Below are 17,234 nucleotides of genomic sequence, written 5' to 3' on the forward strand. Positions count from 1 at the left end.
CATATACGGTGAGATAATACAGGCAACCTTTGCTTGTAAAAGACAAAACTGATCTGTATGTTTCACTTAGTTAACTTGGCTTCTCTTTTTCTGACTGAACACAATCAATCAAAATAGTATGTACAGAGTCAGGTAAAGTAGCACTTTAATATTTAGTAATTTTCATTAGGAGTCAATAATGTACACGTTATTCACATAGGACGGGGTCATAAGAGAGTAATATACACCTTGAGTACAGGCAGACATACAAATTAGTAGCTGCCGAAAGAACCCCTATATTCCACTTACGTTTGATAAATTAAACATGTTTGATGTTGAAATGGTCCATTTAGAACTAAGGGTATGTCTAGTCAAGAGAATACCATTCATTTCTTTATGTTCTTCATATATCTAACTTGACATCACATAACTCAAAAAAATAAAATTAAATTAGAATAATTTCAGTAGGCCAAAAACCATTATCTTCATGAGCCCTCTGTACAGGAGATACAGATCTTTCTGATTTTGAGGTCCATGGATATTATTGCCAAAGAGAGGGACTATGGCACTAGGGATCACTTTACAAATATAATCATTCTGCATATGGCCCTCACTTTACCTGACTCTGCACATACTATTTTGATTGATTGTGTTCAGTCAGAAAAAGAGAAGCCAAGTTAACTAAGTGAAACATACAGATTAGTTTTGTCTTTTACAAGCAAAGTTTGCCTGCAGTAAAAGCTAACAGATCACTTCCAAAATTTAATATACATTTAAGTGCACAGACCGTATTTTTGAGCATGTACACAATGATCATGTCACAAGATGGAATGGAATGTGAAGTGACAGAGGTGAAAACAAAATCCTGGAAGCTAAAGGAAGACAGAGTCATTGTCTAGTCAGATCCTTCAGAGAAATTTAATCATATCTTTTTAGTTGTCTTAAAGGAGAAGTACAGAGACTGGGCTGGGGCAGTAGTGGAAATGATGCAGAATAAAGGTATGATGAAAGGAAATAAGCATAGTTTAGGTAACATCCAGAATTCTGACAGAGTTATGAGAGTTAATATAGGAAAGGTAGACAGTGTGTCCAGGGTAGATGACCATCTATCTATCTATCTATCTTTCTATCTTTCTATCTATCTTTCTATCTATCTATCTATCTATAGCTATCGAGATGAAAGTGCATCTTTCCATATAATGCTTAAAATATTATAATAATGAAGGTTTATGCATTCAGGCATAAGATTTTTGAAATTTATTATTTTTTTCGCAGAGCAAGGGTGGGCTTGTGCCTTACGCATGCCAGCGCTATGACAGGGTGTTAATTGGCATCAATGAAACAGGGCATCAGTATCCTAGCCTTCTGGCTCCTTACATGAACATTCTCCATTAAAGAGTTTAATTCAAGAACATCTCCTGCCATATTAATCTCATTTGCTGTAAGGTATTAGGGACATGTGGGGAAGTGTGGGGTTTGCAGACATATCCAACCCTCCCTGAGAAAGCTCAGGCTGAAGGGTGTAGGCTTGGGTCATGATCAACTATTTCTCAGGCTCTAGGAACTGCTTAAAAACCAGAGTTTACTCACTGAGCATCCAAGACCATGGATGTCTGTGGAATTTCCCTTCGCCCCACGGATTCTCAGGCTTCTTGGCCCACAAATTGTTCATCCACATAATGATGTCATAATGAATGTATTGATGAAGCCCTGTCAGCTGATGCTCACAAAGACAGAGCAAAGCCACAGCCCTGTCAAAGGCTTCCCTGCATTCCCAGAATCATTTTGGGGATAGTCTCTACTAGCCAGATGTGAACTTAATCCACCATAGTCAGCTAACTTTGGGATGACTTTACTGTCACATTGCTGACCATAATTATTTCCTGCTGTAGGAATACTACTCTTACTGCATGTGAATTTTTCTTTAATTTTCCTGTATTGGATACCATGTTAGGTTATGAAATAGTATGTTTTCAAAGTATAAAATCTATAAGACCTATTAATTAGCACCCCCAAATTCCTGCTCTACTAACATTTACCTAGAGAGAGACTTCTTTTTCAGTGTTTATAAAATGGCATTTAAGGTCTCAGTTATAGACCAAAGAAGCTGATTCCCATGGACAATCTAATTTAGCTAAAAACCACATGACCAACCACATCCAACTTCATTTTGCACATAAATGGAGGGGCAAAAAGGGTTCACTCTAAGCAACAATAAGCACACAGTACTCACGTTTAAAGTCTTCCCATCCTATTTGAAGACCTCCCCACTTCTTCCTTACTCAACAATCAAGTGGTATGGGGGTGTATAACACACATGGGTTTCCTCTTCAGCAGTTTTGATGGATCAACAATAAATTTTTTTATCCCATCAAGAAATTTAACTATGGTAAAACATCTTTTGATACTTTAGAGTTCTACAGACAAAAACCATTCAAATTTCACTTGAGCGAAGGAATTTGGTGCATCCCGTCATTACAAATCTAGGTCAAAGGGAAATGTGATGTTGCCTACATTTCTGATGGCCAGTGGCTAAATAAGTCACTTCAGGCTGAAACTGAATTCTTCTCTGCTGTCTCTTACTCCAAAACAGTGGCTCACACACTTCTCTTCTCAGTGACACATTTATGCAAGAACATTTATGTGCTCAGTATACTCTCCTGGGCATATGTGGATTTTCATATGATCCACAAACTCTCTTTTGTCAAGTGCTTCAATGATTTAGAATCTCCACAATTGTTAATGGTCTCTCAGTAGCAGTCTCTCTTACTTGGTGGTCAGAGGCTGCTAGTGATGGGTAATTTTGGAGCAGCTTCCTGCAACTCTATTCTCTCCTGCAAAGCACATCAGAGTGCAAGCAAATGAGAGAGACACTACCACAAGACTAGCCTATAAAGCATTCTAACTGATATTATAAAAATTAACTCAGTCACAAACTCAGTACTCTAAGACTTATTCACACCAAACTATTTTATGACAATTGATCCATTCAACTCAGAGCCAGAACAGGAATTTGGAAAGTGCTGCACTGAAAGAGAACATCAATCTGTTCTCGGGCAGCATGTGGACTCTTAGGATGGTCGTGTTGGGCTTGAAGTTGGAATTCTAGTTGCTAAAATTTCAGGCACTGTTGTGAAAATATCAGTCTCACTGCCACTTCCACTTAATCTTTACAGAAAAATCTCTGTGTGGGATGGAGAAGGGGAAGTCAGGAGATACAGGAGATAATAGAAGTCCACTCAGGTCTGATAATGGCGTAAAACAACTACAACCACAAAGATTGAGGGCAATTGGAACAGTGATTCAGCTTAAGGTGAAAAGTACCACATATGGCTTCTAAGCCAGTTCCTCTTAAGCCTGAGCATCAAAAATGCTGGTGGGAAGTTGAGAAGGACCTGTTGGTTGCAGAAATAAATGGGTCATTAACCAGGAAGGTAAGAAATGACTGATGGTCCCTGCAGACTTACAGGCTTTGGGGCTCCTGAGATTCTTTTGGCTAAACATAATTTTGGCTTGTAATATTTTGCTGGTGAGCTTTTTGGCTTGAACATGAAAAATGGTGAAGGTTGGAGGAAGAGGGAAAGGAATATGGGCAAAAAGAGAGAGGGAGAAACAGACTGAAAGAGAGAAAACAAAGAGGGAAAAGGAACTTGGAGGTAGGGTGGGAGGACGAAGAGTTACCATACATAATAAACATTTTCTAAGTTATTGAATTACAGTCTTGTGTATAATATTCATGACATCTTCTGAAATAGATGTTTTGTTATAGATGAGGAAACTCAGATCTCAGATGGAAGAACCATCTTGCCCAAAGCCACCAAGCTTCTAAGCTGGAACACAAACCCTGGTTTCTCTGCTGCCAGAGCCCTGTGTTCTTAACCGGTAGGTCCCCAGGTGTTCAGGTTCCTGGGCCTTTGGGAGAATCTTCCTCTCTTTGAGGATGGAGTGGGTGTTGGTGAGTGAGGGAGACCCTTTGGCTCTGTAGAGTTCAGGGGTGAGACCCCATAACAAGAAAGCTGGGAACTGACTACAGGCTGCTTTGGGGAGGAAGGGGAGAGATGATGGTGTTTTGCAGTCTTTTTCATTTCCTTCCAGGTCATCCTGAAAGTTCACTAAGATCAGTAACAAGACAGGGATTCAGGAGAACACTATGTAGGAAAAAAATTGCTTTTGGCTGTAGCTTTCCTTTTGTCATGGCTCTTTGGAATCAAAGTGTTTTAATGTGGGAACGCAAGGATACAGAGTTCTCATGGTTTGGGAATTGTTGATTTAACTGATCAGTCTCATTTTTCAGGCACTTTGAATGGTTTGGTAAACATAAATGTGTTCATTTGCATTCAGACTAAAATTGGCTTGTAGTAACAGCAAAACTTGTGAAGCCCAAGTAGGGGCAACTCTTTGAAGACATCTTAGGTAGCAAATTTTACTTCTCTCTCTTTCTCCTTCTCTCTCCATCTCTTCTCCCCATCAATCCCTCTCTCCCTGTCTCTTCCTCTCTCGCTCTCCCCATCTCTTTCTTTTCACAGTATGAGAACTCTGTATCCTCCTTTCTTTCTCATTCTCTCTCTCCCTCTCCCTCCTCTTACTCTCTCTCAATAATTTCAGCTCTAAAAATTCATTACCTGTGTGTCTCTTGAGTAAATCAGTACCATTGTGGAATTAAATGATGCAGGTTGGACCTTGCAAGCTACAATTCACCCTTGAACAAATCAGGGGTTAGAGGCCCCACCCTCTGTGCAGTTGAAAATCTCCATGTAACTTACAATCAGCCCTACATACACGTGGTTCTCTTATCCATGAATTCAACCAACAGCAGATCGTGTAGTACTGTAGTAATATTTACCATTCGAAAAATCTGCATATAGGTGTACCCATGAAGTTCAAACCTGTGTTATTCAAGGGTCAACTATACTTCTTACTCTGTTTCGGACTCCTGTTAAAAAAGTCTGATTGAAGAATATAAATGAACTGGACCTCACTTCCAGTCATTTAATCACGTTAAGTATGAAGACATCTTTCCACACCTTCGTGATACCACAGAGTAGATTCTCAAAGAAGACATTACTCTGAGCAGCCACAGCAAAACTTCCGGCTACCACTGTACAATCCTTGAGATCTTGAAGTACATACAATGGGTTTAATAATCTTAGCAATGGAACCTTTGAAGGAATGAATAGAGGGTATTTTAACTAATTGCTGAAACACCACATATAAAGTCCACTTTTATCCTATTCTTAGAGCTACTGATAAATACTCCAGTAAATACTGTGGTATCCATCGTATTCCTGATATAGACACTGAATAGATACACCCACTTGCTTCCATTCTTAGATAAATAAGATAATTTAAACCTGTGCTCCTCAAATCTTAATGCCCATAGAAGTCATCAGGCAGTCTTGTTCAAGTGCAGATTTTGATCCAGTTGTCTGAATGTGGCCTGAGATTATGCATTTGTAGCAAGCTCTCCGAAGGTGTTGCTGCTGCTCTGGGGCCCATACTTTAAGCAATGAGGCTCTAGAGGATGGCTAATGTGTGCTGCAGAGGTCACCCCCGGAACACATTCACATGGATTTTAATGGCATGCTCCTTCACGGGGGCCTTGTCCTAACATATGAAACAGATGTTAGCAGCCTTTTATTTGGTTTGAATTTTATAAATTCAATATAGTGCCAGACAACCCAAATTTATTGAAGAGACTAGTCAAGGGTGCAAACCCAACTGGTTATCATAGCCACACATATAATTTTGTGCATTTTCTGGAGTCTATTTGAGGAACCTAACTACACATAACTTTTTAAAAACAATGTGCACAGTAGCTCTTATCCCACTTGATTGAGAACACATTGGAAATGGCAATCTGAAGACGTCATAACCTCATCTTAATAGCAAATTTTCAAGACTCAATTCAAACAAACAAACAAACGAGAAAAGCCTTTTCCTGTCTCTAAACCCACAAGTCTGATATGCAGCCGGGGCTATTTCTGGGTGTAACCTTCATAAAACCCACATCCCAAGATGCTTTCATGAAGCCATCCAAATAATTGAAACCATTATCCTCCTTCTATTGTTGTGTTACTTAATATACACAGAGACATACAGAGTCATGCACACATGCGCCACCATGCACACACACATACATGTGCACACACATAAGCCTGCACATTGCCTAGAGGTATTTGTTATACAAACATCTCAATATCATCACTTTTATTTATCTTGGATTCAGGCACACAACATTTTTCAGGCTTTTCAATAATATGCTGATAGTGAATTAGGCTTTTATATGATCTATGGATTATGTTCTTCCAGGAACTGCCAACTTTGCTCTAATATTGATTCCAGTTTGCTGAGAGAAAGTCATTCCAACTAGAATATGCTGAGGGGATGAATGTGGCTTCTATGCAGGGCATATTTCAGCTTTTCCCAAATAGCATTCTTGTAGAGATTAGAGGATAATCTGGTAGCTGGACCAGCCAATTAAAACAGTAATTGAAATGGTTGAAAATGTTTTCCTTGGCAAAATTTGGTTATTTTGCTTCATTTTGGGTTTCCTTGAATAACAGAAAAATAAGGTCAATCATAAGGCTCCTAATTTATTTTCTTGGTTATCTTTCCTCATCAAACAAAAAAAGGACTGCTGTGAAGCTTAAATGAAAAACTAAAATCTGTGGTATGGGATGGTATGAAGACAGGCATGAGAAAACATAAAATGATTCTTAAGCTAACACGAATCAATCTCCTCTCAGAATTGAATATGTGGGAATTTCTGTTTGGGGTGGTAAGGGTAAAATGAGAAGCAAGACTCAAGAGGAAATAAAAATACAGAAAGGCATTCTTGTAAAATGCAAGTTCAATTTCCCCCAGATTAATAGGTACTTCAAACTTAAGATTTGTAATTTTAAGATAGCTGGGATGAAGAACTAAAAAATTAATTTATGTGCCATAATTTTTTTCCAGTGGAGTTAGTTGAATGCTATCAAATGTTTAATAATCATCTCTGGGATGAGAGAGTATCTGATTTTTAGCATTTGCCAATGTCCGTGGTGTAAACACTTTCACTGTGGCTAATTTCAATCTACCAGCCTGACGTTTCTGAACATAGAGTTAGGAAGACACATGCACAATCAACTTATGCAGGCCACTGTGAGCTGCTCCAGCACATCACTGACCAAAGTCATAATTCTACCAAAGGAGACAGATATGAAAATGCTATCGATATTGACATCAAGTAAAAATATGGATAGAGGAAATGTGTAGTCGAAGATCATCATCTCACAGATTAATTCATCTAAGTTTTGCTGGGTGAAATGATAAAACTTGAGAAATCCCAAATCACAGAATTGATGTTAAAAGAAAAACACATATCTATGTCAATCCATGCTTCTTTCCTTTAAAACCCTTCTTACAAGCTCAAATGCTCTATGAACCTACTCTAAAGAAGTCTGAAATTAGTCACTGTACACATTTTAGCATCCCTTAGAATTAAGACAATTTCAAAATACCGTATAATAGTGAGTCTAACCCTACACACTTTACTTCCATAAAGTACTAATTCCTTGGTCCCACGCAGCACCAACTAAATTAGAAAGCTTTGTGTGGGGCTTGGCATTGATATTTTTGAAAATCTCCCCAAGTGTTTAATTTGCAACCAGTGTTGAAAACAACTACATTATATATTTATTTGTCTAGATTTTCATTGAGAGTGCTCTGAAGTATGGCTATGTTTTATCCTCTTAAATTATGAACTTTGGATATATATAACATTTCTTTTTTTCTCTGTGCCTTCTCTCATCTCCATAGTACTAGCAAATGATGTCAATAATAAAAACCCCACTTTTGAGTAAGTTTTCAATGGGCTAGAAATAGATATATTCTACGGATTATAAATTTGATGAACATTTATTCATATTCTCTTATTTTTAGATTTCAAAATAAGCTCAGAAATTTTTGAGATGGATTACATTCACCAGCCACATGTACTAATCAGTAATGGTTTTCAATTATTCCAGGCAACACATGCAAAACAAATCACCATTTTACTATATGGAAACTGATTATAAATTTGATTTATTAAATGACTAACTTATGGGATTTATCTACATATATGCTATGAATATTCTGCAAAGCAAAGAATAGATATTTTCTCCTTTAAAAAATATAAAAACATATTAACAACATAGGTGAGGTTTTAATTTTTTCTTGGAAGGACAATCTATTTGATGTTATACCATCATTTTATGTAATTAATTGATTTGAACAAGTTTCACTCTGAGAAAAGAATATTAGACTATTCAAAAATGATCCTCGCCTATTTTCCAAATACACAGTCATCATCATGAGTGGCTGCATTGATCAAACCTCTATCTATGAATCTTGGAAAGCTGCATGGCGTGTGTAGAAATCTATGCCACCCCAGTCATTGCAGCAGAGCCAAGAACAGCAAGAAATACAAAAACAGCAGCTGTGGTTCTTTGCATGTGTGGTACCATTAAGGCTAATGCCCAGGATATCATATCGTTTGTCCAAAGGGTACAGCTGTACCAGCTGGCAGACCGTTGAAGGTGGCAAAAACACAGAAGGCAGAAACTGGCACCGATTCTTACCGCTCCCCACACTCACTCAGTCCTTACAGCACTCCAGTGGGCAATGTTCACAGAGAACCAGGCCAACATTTGGGCAAAACGTAATATAATTCAGTCAGGGAGCAGGTGTCATCACTTGACTCTGTTACTGGTAGGTCATCTGTGTAGGTACATCTGAAATGAAGCATATTAGTTCACTATTGCTACATAACTAACCACCCCCAATCATTTATTATTGCTTCCCCCTCTGTAGGTGGGATGGGGTTCAGATAATCTAGGTTAGGCTTGGCTGGATGGCTTTATTTATTACTGCAATTCTGTGGATTGACCAGTGCAGCTTTGGCCCCTATGTATTCATTCTGGGGCTCAGGTTGAAGGGGCAGGAACAACCTGGAAGGGAACTTTTCTCATGGCAATGGCAGAAATTCAAGGGAGCAAGTGGAAACACAGGGCTCTTAATGCCTAGGCTTAGAGCTGGCAAATTACTTCTGCTCATATGCTTTTGACCAAAACAAGTCATATGGCCAAGTCCAAATTCAAGTAGGGAAGACCCACACTCTGCTCATGAAGAGATCATGGCAAAAGATGTAGAGAGGAATGAAGAATTCAGCCCAGCATATCAATCTACCACATAAACCTGTCAGTTTTTCTGGAAAAGAGTAAAGATAATGATAATGATGATGAGGATAGCAGCTATCTTTTATTATCCATTTACTACCAAACACTATCTTCTTCTCTCTCTGTCTCTGTCCCTCTTTCTTTCTCTCTCTCTCTCTAATCTCATGAAGTCCTTACAGCAATCCTATGAAATGAGTACTACTATATTCTTACCTTGCAGACAAGGTAACACTGGTAGGGAAAGGCTTTATAAGCAAATAATGGGAAATTATCAATTTAAAATAATAATAGTTGCTAGCTTTCATAAACAGTTGTATAGGTATATTATGTGGATTGTGTATAGTGCCTTTGTGATTTCCCACCTTTATACTTCCTGTCTTGGGAGAAGATATAGATGGTCTGGCCCTTCATGTCATAGTTATCAAAGAACCTGAGAAAGAATATGTTTGCTCAATACTGGGGTTTACCTACAGAATGTGCCCATGAGTAGAACTTAACAGCAATGACTTTCATAAACTAGCAAACACTGTCAGCTCAAAAGTTAAAAAAATTAGAATGGGCTTAAGAAATATAAGGATGAAATTCTGATGAAGAATTCAGTATTCTTTCTCTTTCTTTCTATTTCTTTTAGGTGTAAGGCTTATAGAAATCTGTATATCAAGGGACCTCTGGAGATGGATAAGGGTAAACCTTTGTCCATTTATATCACAGAGAACATCAGGAAATATTAATTCCAGAGAAAGGGGAGAAGCAGAGCCATTACTGTTTCTCTAGCAGAAGTGGGCGATGCAGGGACTGGAGCAGACAGTGTATGTAGGGTTTCACAGTAGCTTCTGGGAAATCTGCAAATGGCTTGCCTCAGTGCTGCCAGCTGCTGCTGAGACTGGGAGCAATGGGATGGTTTCTTGTAAATTGCAACTCCCTCAGTTCCCAAAGGTCACAGAGATTTGCTCTGGCCCTCGCTTCTCCAATGAATTTTTTCAGTGCTTACTTCCCTATTTTAAGTCGTCTGGTTGAAGTAACTAGTTAACTACTCTAGTTGATTAAACCTTACTGTTTGAGGTGATGAGCATTGAAAGCTTGTAATCATAGGTAAGTCTAAACAATTAAGGCAAATTTGTTCAGAACAGAATGATTATGTCCAAAATATTCTCAGAAGTTAAAAATCTATAAATAAAAGTATAATATCTTAAAAATCTAGATTGTAAAGTATTGTTCACAAAGATGAGGATAGTGGCTAGGCAGAAGAGTTGTGAAGTAACAGAAGGAAAAGTACACTTTCCCTCGCAATAATGAGAGAAGGTTATTCTTGATTTTCAAAATATACATCAAAGAATGTTTTCAAAAAATTTAACAGTAACCATTAATAGAATTTAAAACTAGATGTGTTAGTCTCAAATCACTTAATAATATTCAATCAAGAGTAACAAATTGAAAAGCAAAACTCATTCATTCTCTCTCCCATTTATTCAGCAGTTATTTCTTGAACAACCTATGATTGCCAGGCAGTATTTAGATGCTGGGGAAAAGCAGTGAACAAATCAGACAAATCCCAAGCCTCATGGAATTTAGTTCTACTGTTGGGATATATACAATAAAGATGTTAAATATATTATACAATACTTTAAAAGAACATAGTTACTATGAAAAATAAAGTGGATGGGGGAGTTCTGGGTCTTGAGATTACAATTTTAAATAAGGTGGTCAAGGCAAGCCCTATTGAAAATGAGATATTTGAGTCAAGACAAAGTAGGTAACAAGTGAGCCATACTGATAAAGATGAGATATTTCCAGGCACTGGAATTGTTTTTGCTAAGAATCAGAGGCAGGAATGTGCCTGGTATGTTCGAGAAAGAACAAGGAGGTCAGTGTTACTTAGGTACAGAGTCTCTCTGACAAAAAAAAAAAAAGAAGAAATAAGTGATTTAAGAGTTAAACGGAGCAGTTAGCTAAATAGTAACAGAGGAAGGTCCACGTGTTTCCAGTTATTTAACCTTTCTTTTTTTATTATGTCTTATTTAGTTAACTAATTAGTTAGGAAGTAGCTAATTTTAAGGAGGTAATTTTTGCATGTGGTAAATTTTCAGATTTTCAATAGTAAAAAGTGTACATTGAGAAGCAAGCCTCTGCCCTGCCCTTACCCAGAGTTCCCGGCTCCCCACCCCAGGGGAAACAATGTTACCAGGTCTTCCATGGATCTTTCCAGAGACATTCTATGAGTTTTTCTAATATGATCCCTCCATTGAGATAATCTGGAAAAGTAGAGTGTGTCTTTGAAAAAATCGTGACAGAGTCTGCTTTCATAGATGCACCTTCATCTTTGTACTATAATTATAGGCCCCCAAAGAGGATGGCAGCCCTGGTCTGGCTCATCCCAGATGGGTGTGAAAGGGCCTATCCTGTGAAGTCACCAACTTGCCTCATGAGGAAGCTACCTGTGGGTGGTCACTATTTATTTTGAGAGCTATTTCTGCTCTCATATCCAGAGGAAGATTCCATAACTGTCATTTCTTGTCTGTCATTTTCTCCCAAGGATAAGGAGTGATTTCACTTAGCACTTGAAAACAGGTGTAATGAAGTGAAAAATCAAACTGTGGGCAAAGAGTAAATAAATAAAATAATAATAAAGTGAAAAATAAATGGAAAGTTTCTGTGCTTCACCAATGGATATGGGAAGGAAGGGGACAATATGTTCTCTGTTTGATAAAAGTTAGAAGGTTCAGGCAATCCAAGATTTTCCTCTAAGTGCAGCCAAACTATGTGTAATATATACTTCAGGCTTTCAGGCATTTCCCTTGCAGGTAAATATACAGTGAGTCATAAAAGCTCCTATATGTCTTTGATATCACAGCTGGTCCACTATTTTATCATGGGCCTCACAGTCTGATTCTGCTCAAAGAGATGTCCTGCATAATTTTCTAATAGCATCAGGAAAAGTGTTATTTAATCATAGTCTGTACTCCTCCAATCTATAGGATAAAGAAAAGGAAGCTGTATTCTTCAGAAAGATTCTTATGACTCTAGCACTGCCATCACTCAACAAGCTACCTCTGCAATGACTAGTTTGCATAAGGCAATCCCAGGAAGATGCAAAATCACCATCATCATCATCACCACCACAACCAGAGGGTGAGAGTAAGAATGGCTCCAACTGATTTAACTTTGGAAATTTTTTTTTTTAAATCTGTGGCAACATGTCTCAAACTCTGAATGCCATGAGAATGTAAGCTCCATAAGATAATGGCTATTTTTATAATAATTAGAACTGTGCCTTAGCACTATGAGATGGTTAATTTTATGTGTCAGCTTGGCTAGGCCACGGTACCCAGATAAATGAGTGAATATTATTCCAGATGTTTCTGTGAAAGTATTTTAAAAAATAAGATTAACTTTTAAAAAAGCAGACTTTGAGTAAACCAAATTAGCCTCCATAATGTGAATGGGCCCCACCCAATCAATTGAAGGTCTTAGTAGGAAAAGACTGACCTTCCTAAGCAAGAAGTAATTCTGTCAGCAGACTCCCTTTGGACTTGAACTATGACTCTTCCCTGGGTCTCCAGCTTGCTGGCCTACTCTGCAGATTTTAGACTTGCTAAGCTTCCACAACCATGTGTGAGCCAATTCCTTAAAATCAATCTCTCATAGATAGAGATATAGATATATATAAGATTTATAGATATATATAGACATAGATAGTATAGATACAGAATATATATGTGTATATATATATATATATATATATATATATATATATATACACACACAGTATATATATATATATATATACTATCTATATAGTAGAATGAACTACTAATACATGAGCAATGTAAATATATTTCTTCAGTGGATGTGTTTTATATGTGTTCAAATTTTGATTTCAAAACAGTCATTAAAGCTATTATTGTACAAACTCCATAATTCAGAAGTAAAATTTAACTGTTCAGACTCTTGTTACTATTTTTCCTGATGACCTGTCTAGGTGGCATCCAGCCTCCTACAGAGAGAGGCAAGCAGCAGTAGTTTTATTTTCAGTCCCACCAACCCACCACTCTGGTTTTGTCTTTACTCCACAGTGAGATTGCCAGAGTTTAACAAACTTCCAAAATCAAACCTTTAGAAGAATTTCTGTGCCCAGAAAGAAGCCTCCCCCCCCACAAAAAAATTCCATTTTCTGGAAACTAGTGGTTGCATATCACTAGAATTCCTTTGGTCTGCTGGGCATAAATAGCCAATCCTAGCTGGCAATGGTCATTTTTCATCAAGTGAATGTTAGAAATATAATACATAGCTTAGGGTTTATCTGTATCTTCCAAAATCAACGTGCACACACACACAAAAGGATGAAAGTGCTGATATATAAAAATGCATTTTGTTGCTTCACCTGAAAAGAACAGCAATGAAAGCAAGGCCACAGTGGTCTCTTGATTGGGCTGAGCTGAGACTTATTTCTAGGAGACCATCTCTGGGATGAAAGTGTATTTCTAGTTTGTACTAGTCTTGCCAGACCTCTCATTCTCCCAACTTGTTTTTTTTTTTTTTTTAATGAGAGGGTGAAGACAATTTTTTAATTTTTTTTTTATTTTTTATTTTTATTTATGGCTGTGTTGGGTCTTCGTTTCTGTGCGAGGGCTTTCTCTAGTTGCGGCAAGCGGGGGCCACTCTTCATCGCGGTGCGCGGGCCTCTCACTATCGCGGCCTCTGTTGTTGTGGAGCACAGGCTCCAGACGCGCAGGCTCAGTAATTGTGGCTCACGGGCCTAGTTGCTCCGCGGCATGTGGGATCTTCCCAGACCAGGGCTCGAACCCGTGTCCCCTGCATTGGCAGGCAGACTCTCAACCACTGCACCACCAGGGAAGCCCCCAACTTGTTTTTCCTTAACCTAAAGAATGACCTAAATTCCCTTGTTTTTTACATTCTACCCCTTGCTTGCCTCCCCCAACCCGTGTAAACCACCATAAAATTTGACTACTAGTCTTCTTGTTTTGCCCTTTAAAATTTTTAATTACTCTAAGGCAAATGTATTCCAAAAGCTTCTGGATCTAGCAAACTCTCAATGACATGTAACTTATACTTCTGACTCAATCTGAAGATTCAAATAGATTAATGGCAATGAAGACCTTTTCAACAGAAGTAAATAAACGTATTAAGGATGCTTGAGATAAAAGTAATATAAATAGAGCCTCCCCCCAACTGGGTAAAGAGACCCGTGATGGTTTCTTTGGCACCCTCTCATTTTAATTTGCAACTTGCAAAGATTCTCACCTAATCTTCCACAGCTACTGCCCAACTTGGGCTTCCTTTCCCCAGCATAATCAATCTAGGCCATTTACAATCAAAAGGTAACTCTCCTTTGACTCATGGTGAGACCCAGGATATAAAGCTAAGGTATTGTGGGTAATAATGGGTTAATATTTTGACACTGCCAGATGCCAACTGGCATAGTTTTCTGGCAACTGTGACGATGTCTTAACCTGAACAATGGAATCCAATGATCGGGATTTCAGTTGCTTACTGATCAACAGAAGAACTATTTGGGATAAGAATGGCTTTGGAGGGACTTCCCTGGTGGTCCAGTAGTTAAGACTTCGCCTTCCAGTGCAGGGTTGCGGGTTCGCTCCCTGGTCGGGGACCTAAGATCCCACATGCCTTGGGGCCAAAAAACCAAAACGTAAAACAGAAGCAATATTGTAACAAATTCAATAAAGACTTGAAAAATCGTGTACATCAAAAACCCTTAAAAAAAAAATTAAAAGAAAAGAATGGCTTTCGAAGCCTTTAAATCAAACCAACTAAGAAATTGCCTATAGGGGGAGTCCACTGAAAGTATGATTTCTTAAGATACTGAACAAAGACTCTAAAAAGTCCAAAATAGGAAAGAGAAGAGATATTGTAATATTAATATCAGCTTTAGGTGAGAATTTTATCATTTAATGTTTTAATTTTACTTTAATTTTACTTCTCATTTATTAAAAATGCTGGCTCCTAAAGTCATTCATAAGAAAATGAATCTGTGAAGCGTGACTTCTGATTGATAGTGGGATCGAGGAAGTCCTCCAAATACAGCTTCCATGGAAAAAACAAGAGGAATAATTCAACTAGTTTCCTATGTGAAATGGACAAATTACCCTCCAAGATAAAAAAGAAAGGAAGGAAAGAAGGAGAGGAGGAAGGAAGGAGGGAAGAAAGGAAGGAAAGAAATAATTTATAACTTAGCAATTAAAACTGTTGAATGTTTTCTAATATCAGGCAGCATTATCCATTTAAAGGATTATACAACAAAAGAGAGGTAAAATTAGGTGAAATGTTGCATTTGTAGAGATGAAATAGAACTTTTTCCAAGGGAAGTTAATAAACGTGAGATTAGACATCAAAGAAATTCCTGAGTTTGGGGAGAAGAAATATATGAAACAGATTTGTTTGGGGAGTTGCTGGGTAAGCCTCTGATGTTGGGCTAAGTGAAGGAAGAAGTTGTTGGATCTTGAGTTTAATTTTTAAATTTTTTTAGTGAGTAGAAATGAGCTCATCTAAATAGCATTTCCTCTCTTGTACTTTGCCTAAGCTACTCTTCTAAATTGTAATATTTAGCCATGCCAATTCCCAGAGATTCTCATATTTCTGTCTCAGTACTGCTTATGAAATAAACAAAATTCTTATAAAATGGAACTACATCTTAAATAGATTTATGTGATTCGTAAAAACAAAGTATAGGAAAAGACACTGACACAGGGAGCCAAGGGGGTCTGCCCAGCTCTTCTGCTGGCTATCTGACAATGAACTCCCGGTGCCCAGGTTTTCTCATCAGTGAAACAAGAGGGATGGAATTAACAACTCTTCAGTTATCTTCCAAGGAGGAGAATCTGACTTTGTTATGTAAAAGTAGCCTGATCAAGAATAACAACCTTAATAGCCATGAGTCATGCACAGAGTCACTTTTCAACAACTTTGAAAATCTTGTGTCTTGAAGAAAACCTTGGAAATCATAGAACCTTGTCCCCATCTCCAGTCAGAACCACATCTTAATCATTCCAATATGCTCTTCCAGGCTAATGTTAAAGATTTTCCCCAAGAGGCAAAATTCACAGCTTCTTCTGTATCCTTAATGCCGAAGTTCTTCCTTATGTCTGGTCTGAGCCTCCTAGCAAAATTTTCAACTCATTTTTGTTTATTTTATCCTTCACAGAGAGGGAATACAACTGGGGCAGACCATTCAAGTGCTATCTGATATTAATCTGAGCCATGGTAAATTTGTTTGTACTAGAGTTTCTGTGGTCTTACATTGCATTCCAGTGAAATGATAGAACTTGATTCCCTGATGGAATGTTCTCTTTCAGGTCTAAAATGACTGGGCGATAAAGGCTCGCAGGCTGGCAGAAATACTGAGCAGTTCTTGATAGTGGACACAGGGAAGGGCATTGTTTCTCTTACTGACTGGTCTCCTAGCAGCCTAGTGCACAACGGCTCCTGACCTGTGTTCTCAGAAACCCCAAATTTTGAAATATTGAAGGAATTCTTCTAAAATGAAATATGGGCTCAAGGAATTATGTTAAAAAATATGGCAAAGGGGTATCTTTTTAGTAGTGACCAGTGCTTCAAAGAGATAGGGAGAATTGATGGACAGGAGCCTAATGATATTGTCTAGTTCTACTTCCTGCTTTCTATAAAGGTGAGCTCTTATGATGCCCATTTTATAGACCAGGTAGATAACACAGAACAGTAACCTTATCAAAAATGAATGCACCGAGTAATAGGCAATGTTAACACTATAAGCTGTTTAAGAAGGAACCCTACAGGATTTTTAAAAGAAAAAGCAAGCTGGTTTACTTTGCTGACTCTCAAAAAGTAACCAGAAAGAGCTCTGTTGTTCACTTCCCACCTCCCCTTAGTTGTGTGGGTGTCCTGTGAGAGGCCTGGAAGAGGAAAAACTGGGATTCCCTGAGGATGGGCTTTCCCAGCCTCCTCCAGAGCGGCCCAGTTTTGTGAATCAATGCCGGGGGTGGACCAGGCAAGGCTTTCCCTTTACCCACACAGGCCATGATTAAGAAGGTCTCCATCTGT

The 17,234-nt window shown here is 38.2% G+C and overlaps 1 protein-coding gene and 1 long non-coding RNA gene across 13 annotated transcripts in view; one reads left to right on the forward strand and one right to left on the reverse strand.

The window, feature by feature from the left end:
- The window catches only part of LOC309635344 (uncharacterized protein), a 334,869-nt gene that overhangs the window by 127,505 nt on the left and 190,130 nt on the right, over window positions 1-17,234 (reverse strand). The window lies entirely within an intron of this gene.
- LOC309635350 overlaps window positions 1-17,234 on the forward strand; it is a 59,789-nt gene that overhangs the window by 20,976 nt on the left and 21,579 nt on the right. Inside the window, exon 2 of the long non-coding RNA XR_014248794.1 lies at window positions 3,770-3,861. This is a non-coding gene — a long non-coding RNA (uncharacterized lncRNA). The remainder of the gene's footprint in view (window positions 1-3,769; window positions 3,862-17,234) is intronic.

Source organism: Balaenoptera borealis, assembly GCF_965194805.1.
Source record: "Balaenoptera borealis genome assembly, chromosome: 9".
Classification (NCBI taxonomy): Eukaryota; Metazoa; Chordata; class Mammalia; order Artiodactyla; family Balaenopteridae; genus Balaenoptera; species Balaenoptera borealis.